Source organism: Rousettus aegyptiacus, unplaced genomic scaffold (genome assembly GCF_014176215.1).
Source record: "Rousettus aegyptiacus isolate mRouAeg1 unplaced genomic scaffold, mRouAeg1.p scaffold_m13_p_7, whole genome shotgun sequence".
Lineage (NCBI taxonomy): Eukaryota > Metazoa > Chordata > Mammalia > Chiroptera > Pteropodidae > Rousettus > Rousettus aegyptiacus.
Window position 1 is genome coordinate 64,401,703 of NW_023416310.1, and position 20,055 is coordinate 64,421,757.

The window sequence follows — 20,055 nt, forward strand, 5'->3', positions numbered from 1 at the left end:
ATTTACTCACCATGTTCCCTTAGTCTCTTCTAAATTGTGATAGTTTCTCTGAGTTTCTTTGTTTCTGATGACCTTGACAGTTTTGAAGAGGTTGATTGTTTTATACTGTATTGGGATTTGTCTGATGTCTTTCTCATCATTAGAGTGATTATGAGAATTTTAGGGGAAGACCACAGGGGTAAAGTGCCATTTTCATTGCATTATATCAAGGATAGGTGCCATCAATATGAGTTATCACTGCTCATGTGAACTTTTATCACTTGCCTGAGGTAGTATTTGTCAGGTTTCTTCACTGTAAAGTTTTCTTTTTCTCTCCTTTTTTATACTGTGCTCTTCAGAAGGATGTGACCAGTGCAGCAGAGAGTTTTGCTCCACCACCTAAGGGGAGATTATTTATATAAATTATTTGTAATTATTCTGCATGGAAGATCTATTTTCCCCATGTATTTATTTATTCACCCACTTATTTAGATCAGCACGAGCTCATGAATATTTATTTTGTACTTTGGATCATAATCTCATACTACTTTATTTATTTTGTTGCTCAAATTATTCTAGCTTTGAGCATTAGAAGTTTAAAGAGCTTTGGATTTTATGTCCCTTTATGTATCCCCATTATTCATGCGTGCGCGCGCGCGCGCGCGCGTGTGTGTGTGTGTTAAATACTTCCTTCCATTCTTTCTTCTTTTTTAAAAAATTTTTTTATTAAATTTATTGGACTGACATTAGGTTACCTCTTTACTTTCTAACACTACAAAATGCTTCAGGCTCATGTTGTATATTTCCTTTCCAGGACTAGAATCAGAATAGCCATTTCTCCAGGGAGATTTGGATTTGTAAATTCAATAATGGTTATAAGAAATCAAGATCTGGGCACTAGACGTGGTCTTTCTTTACCTGCTTCTCTCCTAGAGATGTGATCAGGATGTGTTAGCATAAGAAAGCAAACATAATTATGACACTTGTAGTGTTTAGGTGAATGAAAAAATGTATCCATACAAAGACTTGTATGTAAATGTTCATAGCAGTTTTATTAATAATAATAATAATAAATTAGAAACAGCTCAAATATCCCTTAACAGATGAATAGATATACTGTGGAATATCCATATTTTTTTAAAAAAAGAAATACACTAGAGATACAAACTACAAAGTGTATAGGCATCAAAAGTATTATGCTCAGTAAATTAATCCAAATATAAAAGTTTATGTATTTATTGAATAATTTTGCTTATATGACCTCTGAAAAAAGGCAAACTGAAAAAGAAAACAGATCAGTGGTTATAGGAGTTGGGAATATGGGAAGGAGACTGACTTCAATGAGGGCACGAAGAAACATTTTTGGGTGTTGGAATCTAAATATTGATTGGTTACATGATGCTATGCATTTTTTCAAACTTGAACTGTGCTTTAAAATGGTGAATTTTATTGCTATAAATCATACTTCAATAAAAAAGAAGGAATAAATTTTAAGCATGTTGTAAATCATCTAGGTTTTCACTTATAATGAACTTCTATGTGATTTTAGGTCAGCATTTGCATGTACTTTTAGATTTGTTAACGCCAAGCAATTCAACTTTAATATCTCTGTCTAATGAGAAAAGAACAGAGGAAACTTGTTAAGAAAATGATTTTGTATAACCAAGTGAAATGTAATGACTTCCACAAGCTGAGTATAGTATCTGGCACAGAATATTCAAGAGCAAAATAATTCTGTGATAGCATTATTATTGTAATAATTAGGAATTTATCAATAAATTATGCAAAACAACACTACTCCCTGAACAATGGCAAATGCTTAGACAAAACATTTGTGCCTTGTGAGTTTATTGTTGAATTTGTTAATGTTTAGGAAGAAAAGTATAAACCAAGATTCAGATTATCAAAAATTACACAGTAAAAATAAATCTAGAATCAAGGTGACAATTTTATTATCTAACACCAACTCCTACTTTTCTATCAGCTTACAACTGCGAGGGCTCAGATACCTTTATGTAAAAAATCATTTTTATAAAACTTAAAAAAATTAAGGTAGTGTATTAATTTAATGGAGAATAGGGAAAGAAGAATATAAGTATTTTAGAACTCCTAGCGTTTTATTCTTATTTTTTAAGTCGACAATTCATGTGAAGTGCAAAGATTTTAAATACACAGTTTAATGAGTTTTGGCAAATGTATGCAGCCAGGAAAGCTCTATTTCCATCAAGATATAGAATATTTTCATCAACACTGGATGTTTTCTAGTATCTTTTCCCAATGAATATCCTCTACCTCACTACAATATAAGTGCTTAATTTTGCTTATTCTGTAACTTCATAGAAATCAAATCATACAATATGTACTTTTTTATCTGGCTCAACATAAAACATTTGAGATGTATTGTTTCTGTTCTGTGTAACACTAGTTTGTTTCCTCATAATGCTGAGCAATATTCCACTGTCTGAATATGCCATTATTGTTCACTCATTCTTCTTTTGATACTCTTTTTGAATTTTTTCCAGTTTTTCCCTATATGAATAAAACTGTGATAACCTTTCTTGTACAAATATTTTTGAGGATGTGTGCTTTTATATCCTAGAGTAAATACAAAAAAAAAAAAAAAGGCAGTAGAATTGTTCAATCACAGGGTGAGTATATACTTAACTTTATAAGAAACTTCCAAAACTTTCAAAAATGGTTCTTCCATTTACACTTCCACCAGAGATATAAGAGAATACTAGGCACTGCAGAAGCTCATCAACATTTGATAACTTCAGTTTTTAAAATAAAAATCGTAGCTATTCTAGTGGAGATGAAATTATATCTCATAGTTCTTAATTAGCATGATGCCTAACCATGTCAAGCAACTTCTCTTGTGCTTACTGATTCTTCGAATATCTGCTTTTATGGAGTGCCTTTTCAACTCTTTATCCATTTTTGAAATAGAAATGTTAGCTTTTTTATTATTGATTTGTATTCTAGATAAAGCCCTTTGCTAGATATGTGTATTACAAATGTTTTCACCTGGTATGCAGCTTACCTAGCATTTTTTAAGCAGAGAATTTAGATATGCAGAAGTTAGTAATGTTGATAAAGTCCAATTTTTTATTATTTTTCTTTTATGGTTAATACTTTTTGTCCAGTCCAAGTAAATTCAACTACCCCAAGGTCACAAAATATTTTGTTTTGATTTTCACATTCAAACCTAAGATATATCTCAATATAATTTTCTTTTAAAGTATAGAATGATACAATGGTCAATATTGATATTTTTATGTAGATATCCAATGGTTTCATCACTATTTGCTGAAAAATTTTCTTTCCACATTGAATTTCATTGGTACCTTTGAAAAAATTCAACCAACTGTATTATATGTGAGCCTGTTTCTGAACTTTACTTTGTTCTACTGAATTGATTTGTTTATCCATACAAAAATAACATACTGCCTTGATCACTGTGTGTTATAATAACCATTAAAATCAAGTACTATAAGTCCAAATTTATTTTTTTAATAATTGTTCTTCCTACTCTATGTCTTTTACACTTATATGTAAATTTTATATTGACCGTATCAGTTTCTACAGAAATCTTTCTGGGATTTCAACATGGAAGACATTAAATTTACATATCAACTTAATGAGAGATAATCATCTTTATACTATTGAATTTTCCCTTTCATAAACCTGGTACATATCTCCTTTTATTTTGCAGTGTTTTATCGTTTCCAGCATAAAGGTCTTGCATATTTTTCACTGTTTATTTCTAGGCATTTAATGCTTTTTTTGATGAAATTCTAATTGGTATTATTTTTATATTACATTTTCCAGTATTTGGTTACTAGAATATGTAAATATAATTTATTTTAATATGTACTATATCCTGTGACCTTGCAAAATCAACATATTATTTCTACAACTAGAAATGTTGTTCATTTTGTTGCTCAAAAAGTGATTCGTACATTAATAAGAACGTTCTATGTATATTATAAGATCATCTATAAATAAAGACACTGTAACTTGTTTCTTTTCAATCTTATATAAAATTTGTTTGTTTAACTTAGCTTAGAAATTGGCCAGGACCTCAAGTACAATGTTGAATACAAGTGATAAAAGCAAACATTCTTGGCTTATTTCCAATCTTAGTGGAAAAAAACAGTCAATATGTTACTATTGAGAGTGTTTTCAGCTGTAGGTTTACATACATGATTTTTATCAATTTTAGGGAATGCCCATTTATGCCTTTTTTGCTGAGAGATTCTTACAATGACAAGCGTTGATCTTTTGCAAATATTTTTCTCTCTAATTAATAAAATGATCATAGATATTTTTCTCTTTATTCTGGAATGTAGTGGATTATGTTGATTTTGAAACAATCAACCTTTGGTTTCTCAGATAAATGTTTCTAAACGCTGATATAAATATATAGATTTAGGTATAAGCATAGATATAGATGTAGATATGTGTATCTGTATTTCTATATATCAATAACATTTATTTTCATATAATAAATAAAAATAAAAACATTATCATAAAATAAAAGTATATATGTATATTATATAAATATATAAATATATACTTACAAATATTTTATTGAAGATTTTCAAATTCATTTACATGAGGGATATTGGACTGAGATTGCCTTTTCTCATAATGCCTTTATCTGGGTTTTTTATTAGAGTTATTTTAACTTTATAAAACAAGCTAAATGTTTTCACTCTTTTATTTTATAAAAGAATTTTTGGGCCATTGGGATTATTTTTTACAAATAATTGATAGAATTTATTAGTGAACCTGGCTGAGCCTGGTATTTCTTCATGAGAACATTTGTAATATATATAAATTTTTAATAGACATACAGTTACTGTAATTTTTTATTTTGTATCACTTTTGATAATATGTGCCATTCAAGAAATTTATCTATTAAATCATAAAAATTTTTTCTAAATATTTTCTTATAAATATTTTTATTATCTATATGATATGTATCAACATTCCATTTCTTATTCCTGACATTAGTAATTTGCATACTTTTTTTTGTCTCGATCACTCTTTCTAGGGATTTATCAATTTTGTTAATCATTTCAAAGAAACAACTTTTGGCCCTTTTTTTTGCTATTATTTGAGTCTTATTTAATTTCACTGATTTCTGTTCTTACATTATTCACTGTCATCTACTTACTTGTGCTTAATTTATACTTCTTTTTCTAGCTTTTAAAGTCATATTCTTAGATTATTAAATTTAAATATTCCTTTTGTTCATTTTCTTTTCTTGGGTCTTGAAGGAAGTTTGTAATTTTTATGAGCAGTCAGATTATTCTTGATTAGGATTATGATGATAAATTCTGTGATTGTAGGAGTGATATCAGATGCGAATAACATTTTGTTCCCTTTGTCTCTCAATGGCTAAGGTGTTTAGGTAACAATGTAAAAGTACAATTGAAGGAGTATGAACATAACTCTTGAAACTGCTTTGTTGTTCAGTGCTAGTCACTACTATCAGTGTTCTCTATCGTTAAAACATAAAAAACTTATTGTTAGTATACACCGATATGTCGACAAACACAATTTTAAAGAATAACTATTAAAAATTCAAGACAATCTCTTAAAAATAGAATCTTACCTTTAAATTTACAATAAAGGAAATGAGATTCTGGTTCAAAATGGTCATTTAAAAAGATCCTGAACTCACCTATTCCCAAGTAAACATTGAATCTACAGCTACATATAGAACAATTGCATCTGGAAAAAAACCTAAAGGCTAGTTGAGCAAGGACTACACAGCAGACAAAGGGGAAATAAAACACATGAAAGTGAGTAGGCAAAGCTGGAACACAATCTCAGCAAAGTTCCTGTCTTTAGTGTAGTGATTCATAATTGAGAGGAACTCAAAACCCAGAGCTTCACCCAGAGAAACAAAAAATTTGAACCCCACATTGGACACCCTAACTTTTAAGACCTGCACCTGAGAGACAAGCCCCCAAAACATATGGCTTTGAAAACCAATGAGGCCTGTGTATATGAAATCCACAGGACTGTAGTCATTGAGAAACAGCTCAAAAAGGGGTCCTGCACTTGGGCACACCCATGATAAGATATAACGTCGCACCTGTCAGAATGGTTATTATCAAAATGACTAGAAATGAGCAAGAATGTGAAGAAAAGATCCCTGGTGCACTGTTGGTATGAATCTAAACTGGTGCAGCCACTATGGAAAACAGTATGGAGATTCTTCAAAAAGTTAAAAATAGAACTACCATATGATCTAGCTCTTTCACTTCTAGATATTTACTAAAGAAAAAAATACACTATCTTGAAAAGATACCTGAACCCTCGTGACCAATACAGCATTATTTACAATGATTAAGATATGGTTAACAAGCTACTTGTGCACTGGGGGATAAAGAGCATGTGATATGTATATATGCAATAAAGAATTATTTAGTCATGAAAAAGAATGAAATGTCTTCAACTGCAAAGATGAATAGACCTCGAGGTCATTATGCAAAGTGAGATAAGTTAGACAGAGAAAGACAAATATCATAGATCTCACTTATATGTAGAATATAAAACAAAACAAAACAAAAAGAAGAAAACAAGCTTATAGATACAGGATGCAGATTTGTGTTTGCCAGAGGTTGGGGGGGGGGGTGGTGGGAAAAATGGGTAAAGGGGTTCAAAATGTAAAAGTGTCTAGTTATAAAATAAATAAGCCCTGGGGATGTAATATATAGTATGGTAACTATAGTTAGTAATACTTAATTGCATATTTGAAAGTTGCTAAGAAAGTAGACCTTAAAAGTTCTCATCACAAAAAAAAGTTTTTGGAACTGCAGCAATCCCCTCTTATCTTCTGTGGGATATGTTGCAAGACCCTCAGTGGGTGTCTGAAACTGCAAATAGTAATGAATCCTACATATACTATGTTTTCTCCTATACATACATAGCTATGATAAAGTTTAACTTATAAATTAAATACAATAAGAGATTAACAATAACTGATAATAAAATAGAACAATTATTACAATATATTGTAATTAAAGTTATGTGAATGTGATCTCTCCCTCTCTGTCTCTCAGTTAAGCTAGACAAAAGGTTGATTCAGGTTCTGGGCGATGACATAAAATTTCATCATGCTCCTTAAAATGGCACTCAGTTTAAAATTTATAAATGATTTACTTCTGGAACTTTCTGTTTAATATTTTCCGTTCGTGGCTGACTGAGAGTAAACGAAACTGTGGAAAGAAAAACTGCAGATAAGGGAATTTATTGTATATAATGTGATGAATCTTAACTAGACTTATTGTGGTCATTTCATAATGTATGCAAATATTGAATCAATATGTTTATTTATGCCTGAAACTAATATGTTATATGTCAATTATACCTCAATTATGAATTTTTAATTAAAAAAAAGAAATGAAAGCAAACAGAGATAAATCAGTCATCTAAAGATAAAATATAAACTTTTTCACTCTTTTTCTTTCATAAGATAGAAAAAGCAAGCTCTTTCTTACCCCTTCATAAGTTTAGCAACAATATAAAAGATAACATAACTTCTACTAGTTTAGAGAATGTATTAAAATTGAACTTTCTATTAAATTAGGCTTCTTACCCCTGATCTGCCTCTTGTCAGTCTGTGATTCAGAACATTTTTCTGATGTTTTTCCTAATACTGTTTGTTTGAGTAAAAACAGTGATGAGCGTCAATATGGATGCTGTTGTATACCATCCAGAACTTCCTCCTAGAACCAGAGTATTCCCTGGATCAGGGGTTCTTTACAGCTGGCAGCCTGCAGTTTAGCCTACTCTCACAGAAATAGCCTTTAACTAAAGAGCTACTTTGCCCAAGGTCATGCTTAATTTTGACCAGAGAATGGGGGATGTGAAGGGGAAGGGCAGTCTGCCTTCAATGTGGTTGATGTGAGAGTGTATAGTCTGAGACCCCTGTCCTAATGTAGGGCACCTCAAGGCTCATTTCAGCTCCAGAGCTCCCAAGAGATTGGTGTCACCCTTGGATGTGATGTCTTGTGGCTTGGAATCTGTGCTTTTCCACACACTTTGATCTCCAGAGCACTTGACATAAACTCCCTGCCTGCACACCTCACTCTAATATCTGCCCCTCTAGCTGACTCGAAACACACCACTGAGAAACTGACTCATATTGCTTTTCTATTGTGCTTATTTGTTTTAAGAACAAATTTTGGATCACGTGAAAAATGGCAAGAGAGATATTTCTCAAAATTATTGCTATATATCTTGAAAAAATCGAATAATCATCTATAGGTAGTAAGACATTCCTCTTTATTGTGTAAACATATCATGTGGGGCTCCATTCAGCATACTTTGGTCCATATGACATGCTTATCTAGTCTACACAAATGTTAAAGGACGAACAATATAGTTCAGAGCTTAAACATCAGTAGAAGTGTTACCTGCAAAATATACCAGGTTTTTAAGGAAATATTATTTTTCTTATAATTTTAAAACATGGAAAAACTTTAATGGAGAAAACATTTTTAGTAACTTGGAGACCATTGGTTATAAACAATTGTCTTACATTTCAGTTCTTTTTGCAGATATAGTTTGTTTAAAATGCATTTTAGGTGTATTCCTTTTTTTCTTTTAGTTAGTACAAAATAAAACAAAACCTGTATACATAGATATTGGAATATAAATGTTTGAAAATAAATTATTTTTATAGATGACTATAAAATGAGTTCTATAGGAGTATCAGAAAAAAGAAAGAATGAAAGATGAGAAATCTGTAGCCATAATCCTGTTTTGAGAAAAAATTGTAAGCAAATTTTGAAACAGGTACTCACTCATTTAACTTCTGAAATATCTTAGATCTCATATGCAGCTTTTTCTCAATGACTCTTGCTCACATATAGAAATAAAAACACTATATATTTCAGAGCTCAGAATTAAAAGAAACTTATTAAGTTTTGCTCTGTATCTCTAATACGATCCTTAGCCTGGGTCCATGAGACAATTCAGGCCATCTAAGAACCATATCTATGTGAAATGTAGTGATTACTAGAATTACAAATGTGGGACAGCAAACCACAGTAGTATTATGATAGATGTGACTTTGTCACCACTTGAAATCAGAAATAATTTTATATTACATTGGTTGCAGCAGATATTTCAAAATATTATTTAAACTCATGCCCACTTTAAAATCACAGTAGTAACTTAATTCTCTCTGCTAGATCTTATTTAGTGCATTAATAATGAAACATATATGTGCCCATTTGTTTCTTTAAATATTTTGATAACATTATTTTAATGTAATTTCTTTTCTTTTCCTATGTATTTTATTTTATTTACACATACACACACACACACACACACAGATTAATAGCATCTTGTAGTGTCTGTCTTTGGACCCAATTTTTTGAAATATATATGCAGAGCACTCATTCAATATTCATGCTAAATTGCCATATTTGTTAAGTATCTTGAATCAAATTACCAGCTTGCTTCTGCCCTGAATCAGTCTCATAGACTTAACGATGAGGGCAAAACCTTATTCTTTCTTTTTATTGTAGATAGCAATACCTCCTTGCCTAAGGTTTTGGAAGAATAGAATAAGAGAGCATGCATGAGAGCCTGCTTGGGGTCAAGTTCTGGGGCAGAGGAGAGTGCTATGAACCCTTTCATTAGTAGAGGGTTTGTATCTGCTATGGATTTGTATGGACAGTGTACTTTCCTTCTGACTGGCAGTTCACCCACCAGCAGGAACACAGCAAACAGCACAGATCCCCTAGGGTTTTCCAGGAATTATATTCAGCTGCATGAGTTAGAGGAGCATCAAGGTAATTTGCATGTGATTTGCATTAGAGTTGGTATTTGTTCACAAAATGATATTGGCAACATTCAAGTAATTTTCAGCTTCATTTGCTATTGCTGCACTGAGGGCTATGGCATCTTGCTTTCCTCCTCTGGCTTCCTTTTCCCCCATGACTGTAATTAACATAAGAAACTGAATTAGGCAATTGAGAGAGGAGAGAAAGCACAAGCCGAGGGAGGGAGGATGACCCAGGATTGTAAACCTTCCACCCATCTCCCTCTGATAATACCCTTTGTCCCATTAACAACTTACAATAACTAAGACATCAGGTTACTTACTGTTTCTTGATATTTTATGCATTCACCAATTCTGAACTCACCTCCTCAGATATCTGTTGTTAGTATTTGCTCTTTCTGAAATATTCTTCCTCCAGATAGTCATTCATTCATTCATGTTGCTCATGTCTTCAAATTAGGGTTGTCAGATGTTGCAATAAAATTATAGGGCATCCAGTCAAGATGGTGGAGTAAGGAAATGCTGAGCTGGCCTCCTCTCACACCCACATCAAAATTACAACTAAACTACAGAATAGCCAGCATTCAGAGTCCCCTGAAGTCTGGCTGAACAGAATTCCTACAACTTATGGCACAGAGAAGAGGCCACCTAGAGAATGGTAGGAGGGTGGAGACTTGAAATGGGTGGGTCCCAATCGATGTGTGGTGGTTAAAAATCATGAGAAATATCTTGACTGTGGAGGTTCCCCTGGAGGAGTGAGGAGTTTTGGCTCCATACTTGGCTCCCCAGCCTCGGGTCCCCGTGCCAAGAAAAGAGATCCCCATGAATTCTGGCTGTAAAAATGAGCAGAGACTGTGACTGAGCGAGATGGAAGGAGGCAGAAGTTGCAGACATTCCTCTTAAAGGACCCTGGGCATGGACTTACTGCTGTCGGACTCACTCGCTCTGAGCTCCAGTGCTGGGGCAGTGGCTTGACGGGCACCAGGGATATACAGAAAGAAACTGAGTTGTTTGGCTTCAAAGCAAAGGCTGGAGAAGCAGCTGTCTTCTGGACAGAAGTGCTGGCATTGGATTTTGTTCTTTTGTTGAGCCCTTCCCCACTCAGCTTGTACACACAGATGGCCACCAAATGAGTCTCCATTTACCTGGCTAACACTGGTTGCCCTGCTCTAGTGATTCCTTGAGACCTCACCCCTACCAACATCCAGGCCCACACAAGCAGCTTCCAGTAGCTTCTTTACACAAATGGCCAGTCTTGGCTTATGCTGCAGACTTTCCTAAAATCTCTAAAAGGCTCACAAAACCTAAACAAACACCTTATGGCCTCAGCATGCCCTATATCGCTCACTGAGCAGCCCAGCGCTAGAGGTAGCTGGCCTCACTTTGTGGCTTGGTTTCTGGAGGCACTGCCAAGCCCAGCATGGGTGACAGCCATCTGCGGATTGCTGGGTGGCTCATGCTAAGTGGCTCAAGGCAGGGCACAGGCTGCAACTGAACTTGGTCTGTTGCAAGGTCCCTCCCAGGAAGCCCCAGCCTTCATGCCCAACGTCTAGCTTTGGTTTGAGCTGGAGCACTACCTGGGGTCACATCTGAGAATGACACACCCAAAGTACAGACAGAGCAGGCACTAGAGCCCAGCTAAAGCAAATCCTGCTCTGTTGGGTCAGCTCCTGCACAACAGCTCCTCCACTGGTCATAGACAGTCATCACAACCAATCAGCCTGAGGGTCAAACCCTCCATTGACAAGCAAACAGCAACCAAGACTCAGCTACAATGGGAGGGCACACACAACCCATATGAGCGACATACCTGGAGCACCCAGCTCAGGTGACCAGGCGTGCCACTGGGATTCATAGCATGCTTACTATATAAGGCCACTCTATTAAGACTAGGAGACATGGCAGCAATCCCTAATACATAGAAACACAAGTTGGCAGCCAAAATAAGAAGACAAAGAAAAATGTCCCTCAAAAAAGAATACAACAAAGCTCCAAAAATAACTAAACAAAGTGGAGATAAGCCATCTACCAGATGCAGAGTTCAAAACACTGGCTATAAGGATGCTCAATGAACTTAGGGGAAGAGTAGAGGGACTCAGTGAGAATTTTAACAAAGAGATAGAAAACACAAAAGTGGAGATAGAAACATAAAAAAGAACCAGTAAGAAATGAAGATGACAATAACCAAAATGAAGAATACCTTAGGAGGAAGTAATGGTAGATTAGATATAACAGAGGATCAAATCAGTTATTTAGAAGATAAGTTAGCTGAAAACACCTAATCAAAACAGTTACAAGAAAAAAGAAAAAAAAATGAGGATAGTTTAAGGAACCTCTGGGACAACATCAAACACCAACATTCATATCATAGGGATATCAAAAGGAGAAGACAGGGAGCAAGGAATTCAAAATCTACTTCAAGAACTAATGACTGAAAACTTTCCTAACATGGTGAAGGAAAAAGACATACAAGCTCAGAAAGCACAGAGAGTCCCAAACAAGATGAATCCAAAGAGACCCAGACCAAGACACATCATAATTCAAATGACAAAGTTTACAAAGAGAGAATCTTAAAAGCAGCAAGAGAAAAGCAGTCAGTTGCTTACAAGGGACATCCTATAAGACCATCCACTGATTTCTCAACAGACACTCTTCAGGGCAGAAGGAAATGGCAATAAATATTCAAAATAATGAAAAGTAAGGATCTACAACCAAGATTACTCTACCCAACAAACCTGTCATTCAAAATCAAAGGAAAGATCAAGAGCTTCCCAGAGAAGAAAAAGCTAAAGGGATTCATCATCACCAAGCCAGTATTACAGAAAATGTTATAGGAATTTCTTTAAGAAGAAGAAAAAAGAAAAAAAGATTAAAAATATGAATAATAAATGACAATAACTACATATCTAGCAAAAATTAATTTAAATATAAATGGATTATATGCTCCGATCAAAATATAGGGTGGCCAAAGGATAAGAAAACAAGATCCCCTCATATACTGCCTACAAGAGACTCGCTTCAGATCAAAAGACATACAGATTGAAAATAAAGGGATGAAAAAATGTTTCATAAACATGAAAACAAAAAAAGCTGGGGAAGTAATACTTATACAAGAGAAAATAGACTTTAAAACAAAGCCTATAACAAAAGACAGAAAAGGACCAAGTAACCCCACTTCTGGGTATTTATTTGAAGAAACCTAAAACACTACTTTGAAGGGATATGCAAATTCATATATTCTTTGCAGCATTATTTATAATAATCAAGATATGGAGGCCACCTGGGTGCCATTAGTAGATGAATGGATAAAGAATAGGTGGTATGTATATATAATGGAATATTACTTAGCCATAAAAAAAAGAATAAAATCTTGCTATCTACAACAACATTAGATGAACCTAGAGGGTATTGTACTGAGTGGTGTAAGTCAGAGGAAGGCAAATGTCATATGTGGAATCTAGAGAACAGGATAAACAAACAAACAACAGAAACAAGCTCATGGGTACAAGAGAGTATTTTGATGGTTGTCAGATTGGGAGATGAGAGAATGAGTGAAGCGGGGAGATTAAGAGGTACAGATTGGTAGTTTCAAAATAGTCATGGTTATATAGAATATAGCATGGGGAATATAGTCCATAGTATTGTGATAACTCGTATGGTCTCAGATGGAAACTGGTTCTATCAGGATGATTTCTTCAAAAGTTATATAAATGTCTAATCACTGTTTTACACTTGCAATTAATATAAGATTGTAAGTCAACTATAATAAAAAAATAAAATATAAAATTTACAAAAAAAGAATACTAAGTTTTAACATATTGATGGTATTTAGCAGAATTTGTTCAGAAGCTGGGAGACCTTTATTTTTGTAGAAAATTATATCTTATGTAACAAGAGATTTGATATTAGAACAAAAATATTGTTTCTTGATAGCTTTTCCTTATCTTATAGAACATTGTAAATACATTTCTCATTTAATTTTTTATTTAATTTTCTGGTATTTCTTTTCTTGTAATAATGCTGAGTAAGTTAAAATACTTAAAGTATACAACCTTTCCATTCTTAAAGAACAAAAATCCATTGAAAAAACATCAGAATTGGTGCCAGTTTCCAAGAAAACAATAAAAACTGGATGTGTTTTTTTGTAAAATAATAATAATAATAATAATTAAAAAATTAAAAATATAGAGCATCTGGTTAGATTTGAATTTCAGATAAACAACAAATATAAATTTTTTGTATAAGTATATCCAATGCACTACATGGGACACACATAAACTGAAAATTTATTCATTATTCATCTGAAATCCAAATTTATCTGGGCATTCTTTATTTTACCTGGCAAACCTACTTCAAATCATTCATGTCTTTGTCAAATGTCATGTACTTCGCTCACCACTCTCAATCTAATTAGCATTTTCTAGCACTATGTCTACCTTGTTCTGCCTCATTTCTAAATCCACAATACTTATCATTGCCTGGCATAATGGTATTTATTTCTTCATTTGATATAGTAGTCAAGTGTTAGCTTTAAATAGATGACACATTCAAATGAGTAAATTTAAGGGATTTAATAGGGAACTATAAGATGTGAGCAACATTATAGAAGAACATGGAATGATCAATAAACTTGAGGCAGCAAGGCTGAGGCTCCACTATTTTAGCCAGGCCAAAAAGGGCCAGGGAAGGAGCAGGTGCCAGGACTCAGAGAGAGCTGTGGTTGGAAGAGAGGGCTGCCTGCCAGGAGCTGTGGCTGGAGTTAGAAGAGGGTGGCCTGGCAAGGAGGAAGCTGAGGAAATAAACACCCCATCTCTCTCCCTTTTTCTTCTATTCTCTTGCCTATGCTTCCCAGTGGCCAAATCCAACTGAAAGTCTGTGGACAAAGGCACCTATTGCAGTCCACAGACTTCAGTATTGGGAAACACAGGATGAGTAGAGAGAGTAGAGAGTAGATTTGAAAAGGCTAATAGAAAATACCCAACATGTTTGGGCATTGTCAGTTTCCTTGACTAGAATGTAAGCTTCATTGTTACAGCAATTTTATTTTGTTTACTGCTCTATCTGCAGCCCCTGGACAATGCCTGCCATATTGTGAGTGCTTTGTAAACATTTGATGGAGAAGGGAATTTGTTTGACTAGTGTATCCAGCTAAGACATGGTTGAATTGATGAAGTAGTCTAGGCTAGAGAGGGCTGCTTCCAGTCTGCTCTTCCTTGGCATGAAGCAATCATTTAAGAGATACAAGCAGTGTTAGTTTCTAAGAGTATGTCCAATCCATCCCTTAGAACCTGGATGTCACAGAGTGAAACATGATAACAAGACATCAGGTCATCTAGCAGATATGTTGGCATCGTCTTCATAGAAGGATAGAATATTTCCAAGGAACACACAGAAGTCATATTTAGAAAGCCAGGCAGGTGCTCTACATCAAGGACATGTGGCAGCACCTAGCACTACTCATTTCTTGGGCAATTTCCAGACTCCAGGATGGAGGTATGAAAGTGAAATGGGTAAGATGATGAAGGGCTGATGTCCCAAATAGATGGATTTTCTCACTGCTATGACTGAAACTTTGGCCCTCTAATCAGAGTAAGAACTCTTTGTTCTACTAAGGAATCTGGCTATCAGCTAGAAAGTGAAGACAGAATCTGAATAATGAATATAAATCAGATTATTAGAATTGAAATTTGAAGTAAGGAGTGGCCTTGCAGTGAGGAAAACTCATGGTCGGTCCCACTGTCAATCTTGATCACATTATACTCTCCCCTAAGGATCAGGTGAGGGTTGTACCTCCAACATCTTAGAGACAGGAAGTAAAGAAAAGGGGTAACTGATGTTTATTAAGCACTTGCACTGTGGCAGATGCAGCCCTGAGTTATTGATACCCTTCCTCATTCAATCCTCATAACAGCTCTGTGAGCTACACACCATTGTCTTATCTTATCAATGAGGAAACTGAGATCCAAGTTCAAACACTTGCACAAACTCTATGGGATTACTTTCTTCATATTTCTTTGAGTAGAAAGAAGAATTTAGGTTTCTAAAGATAATTTTCGTCTGGTACTTTCTTGTACTCATTTTTGCTGAAATGAAGCTATTTCTTTCATGATGACACCAGGCTAGATAACGAAGGGTTCTAAATAATGGTGGAGTAAAAGGGCATGCATTTAAAGGATTGCTTAAAAGATTTTCCGTCACTGATTAGAGGTGATTTATAGCAAAGTATGTTTTATCTGTTTTGCATTAAGGACATAATTATACTCTAAAATAACCTGATTAAGTGGCTATTGTCTGGGAAAAATTTTTGTGTGTTTGGAATGGATTAGGGACCTGCCTGACACCAGGGATCCTATTGTCTATAAATATTGAATGATGGTTTTTGTAACAAAGCCCGGGAACCACTGTGTGAGTGGTTTTAAGTTCAGCTCAGAAAATAAGCTTCCAAATCTATTGACATGGTTCTTGAGCTCTCCAGATCACATTTTAGAGTTTCCATTTTATAACTGTCTCTAAAACAAAATAATGACCTTATTCTGAACACCTTTACATCTTGGACTTCCCTCAGATAAGAAAAATAAACTGAAATGGAATTATTTACTTAAATATCTGATCACAGTATTATTAGCTCAAAGTAGCACCCGAAACTCTCCAATCCTCCTGTGGCTTATAAATAATGAAGTTAACACAGCACTAACAGTGGCAATGATGGAAACAATGATTATTTGGTCTTACAGAGAAACATTCATTTAAGCTCTTTTACATTAATCAAGATAGATTGTGTTTTAAAAGACCTCTAATTACTTTCCTGTTAATTATTTATATTCACCAAGTATTTTGTGCTTGCTTGTTAGTTGGTAGCCTCGTGCAATATGTCAGGGTATTAAATGTTGATTTACAAGTCTGGCAATTTTGAACCAGAACTAACTTGCTCTGTTCCATCCTTAGCTCAGGTCACTCATCCTCTATATGAGTCTTCATCTACAGTGGTTCATCATTAACAATATGCTAAAAATGGAACAATAATACCTTATTTTTTATGGTAACTTCCATGTAAAAACTTCTTGTTTTTTATCTCAGACACATGGGACTTATATTTCCAAAGGCCATTTAATACAATCCTATCACATTCCACATAGTGTCTTTAGTGTCACTGGTCTAGATAAGTTGATTTCATGACACCCCTCTCCCCACTCTTATACTCAAAGCAGAAATTACTAATCCACTTTGGAATTGTCCAGCTGGGCCCCGATCCAATTATATTACTTCTTAACACAAGCAATTTCCCCCAATTGACTGGTTTTTATCTCCACTGTCAACTGACATTTATCATCCACTATTCATACTTGGAGCACCTTAGTGGAGGTGAGCTTATTACGTCTCAAGACAGCCCATTCTACTATTAACTCTGTGAGACCAGCTCTTCCTAAATACTCTCAACAATATAACCTATCAAGTGACATTCTAAAATTTCTGCCCTTGCTTATCCTTTTCTCTACCTTTTTATTTTCTACTCTATTTGTTTGCTTCTATTTATCCCTTAGCTTGAACATATCAACTCCAGTCATGGTGGATAGAAAATATAATACTACTGCTCATATTTTATAGATTCTGTTTTATTTAAAATCTATTCAAGTTTTAAAATAAACAATTTGTTGTAGGATTTTGCAGATATTGAGGATCCAGGTAGGAAAACAAAGGCTCTCAACCCATTTTTTTAAAACTATGATAGAAGGTCACCATGAGAATACCAAAAGTAAAGAATTAGAAAAGAATTTAGAGTTGAATCTTGAGCTGCATTTTGAAAGTCCAGAAGTTTTTCCAGACAGATAACAGGGAGAGCACAGAAATAAGACAAGGATGCTATGCCACCTCTAAAAGGTCTTTTAGTGATCTTAAAACTTAGAATGGAAGACTTGACTCCTTCCTCAGAGTGTCTGATTCCATAGATCTGGGGTGAGGCCTAAGAATCTACATTTCTAACAAGTTTCCACATGATGGCAATGCTGCTGCTCCAGGAACCACTGTGAGAACCACTGTTCCTGGCCATAGCATACTTGCATGTGCCTGTCTCCAGTTCCACAAGAATTATGGTTTTTTGTTTTGTTTTGTTTTGTTTTAATCTGTCTTGCTTTCAGGGCCATGAGCATGGAAAAGTTCAGGCAAAATCTTGAAGCCTTGTCAGTTTACAAGAGTGATCTGTCCCAGCTTGGCCAATGTGTGGTCAGATAGGTGATTGTCAGAAGTGAGGCTGCAGCAATGAGAGAAAAAGTATGACTAGTAAGGGAGAAGGGGGGAAGCCTCCCCTCCAAGCTCTGCAGTGGGGTTTATAGCCATTCTCAACAGCATCTGAGATCCAGACCTCTGAGTCTTCAAGGGTGTGTAGCATAGTGGTCTCCTAAAAGTCATCACTGGTTCTACTGGGAAGAGTGATCTGTGCACCTCTTTCCCTCCTTCCCTCTAAGGATGGCACTTGCTTTGACTTATATAACCTGTCACCCTACTATTTGTTCAACCCCAAATCCTTTTATGTTCCTTTCTCTATCTCCCCAGCGCCCTCCTCGTTTTAATTCTCATTGTTCCTGCTCTTTAATGAGATTTCAGATTAAATGATCCTAATATTACAGTTTTATAAACTATCAGTATAGCCAACACTGATGCAATGAAAAATGTTTTGCCTTGAACTCAGACCATTCTGTGTATCAGCTTGGTGTTTGGTATAATGAAGCAATTTGTAAGCAGTTAACTCCACCTTTTGAATCAGTCCACATTTGTACATCCGTAGGATGGACTCCAGTCTTTCTGAGGCTCCTATCATGCCAGCAGCTATAGAATTTCAATTTCCTCAAACAATTCTTTCCTTCCCCCTATTCTGGTCCTTACTTTAGACCACAGTACACATAACGATGATGCAGATGCAACAAAGAGATTTATTTATTTCTATTTTTCTATTTTATTTTTACGTCTACAGCACCCATTCTTCCTAGGCGGTCTCGCATCGAAGTACTAACCAGGCCCAACTCTGCTTAGCTTCCGAGATCAGACAGGATCAGGCATGTTCAGGGTGGCACAGCCATAGAGGAGAGAGAGATTTAAAAAGGCGAGAGAGATGCAGAGAGAAGAGACAAGGAGAGGGGGTGCTGAAGGGGCTGCTTACCCTATTTTGTCACATTTGCTTTAGAGACATGTTTTAAGAACACGCTTGGCATGTTCCTAAAGGAGAACTTTGCAACACCTATTCTTGCTATGCATTTCCTACCGGGGCACATTTGTTCCTCTGAGAGCAGGGAGTTTAAGAAGATATGTGCCTTCTCACAGCAGCTTTGAGGCTGGGAACTGTTCTGCGTGCTCAGGTGGAGGGTTTGTCCTTTTCGTCCAGGTGATAGTCTTTTCTTTGGGGACCTCAATGTGGCTCCCATATTATCTCCAAGGCTTTTTCGATTAAGAGTTGATTTGAGCAAACACTGTTAAAATCTGCTTCTCCAATCTAAAGTCACCTGCATGCTTAAACAGAAGGATCATGTATTTACAAACCAAGAGGTTAAATGGCCTTACAGGAGTTGGAAAGAAGAAAAAACATTCTTGAAATACTTTAGGAGTTTCTCTGTCTCTCTGTCTCTCTGTCTCTCTCTCTCAAGAAAGAAAGAATTGATTTAGTTTGTGGCTCAGAATATCATGTATTTGTTCCTCTCTATTCCTCTGCTCTCATATCATTATAGTTATTTCTGTACTTTTCAATATATTACTCCGATCCAAATGAGTTTTAGAATATTCCAGTATTTACCACTTATAAGATTTTATTGTTGCTTGTTGATTCCACAAGATCATCTTCTTTCCCAAGTATCAAAGTGATACTGGGCATATGCTTTTCTTTAAAATGAAAGTAGATTTTCTCTGGTTTTGCTCTCAGCATTTACACCATCCCTTAAGTAAACTGGGAACTCTCTGCGATGATAGAAAATCTTGGTCAGGACCTGCTAGTCAATGTGGTTTGTTTTCCAAAGCTCAACTTTTCATTCTCTTTGCCTGGCTAGTTACAAAGTGGTCTTAAATAAAAGAAAGGCCAGAAAAATTAGGACAGGCCAAAGACATGAATGAGGTCTGACAAGAACCCTCTGTCTTCACTCAGCTTAGTCCCTGAGCCTTTGTAGGAACAAGCAATTGCTGCAGGGGGGAAAAAAAAAAAAAAACAAAAAAAAAACAAAAAAAAAACAGTATATCTTGGTCCTCAGGGGAAATGCCGACTGGAATACTTTAATCTTTTTGCTTAA

At 35.1% G+C, this 20,055-nt stretch overlaps 1 pseudogene; it reads right to left on the bottom strand.

Annotated features, from left to right (window-relative positions):
• Window positions 1-18,746: 18,746 nt before the first annotated feature.
• LOC118605677 lies at window positions 18,747-18,865 on the bottom strand (annotated as a pseudogene).
• Window positions 18,866-20,055: the final 1,190 nt, after the last annotated feature.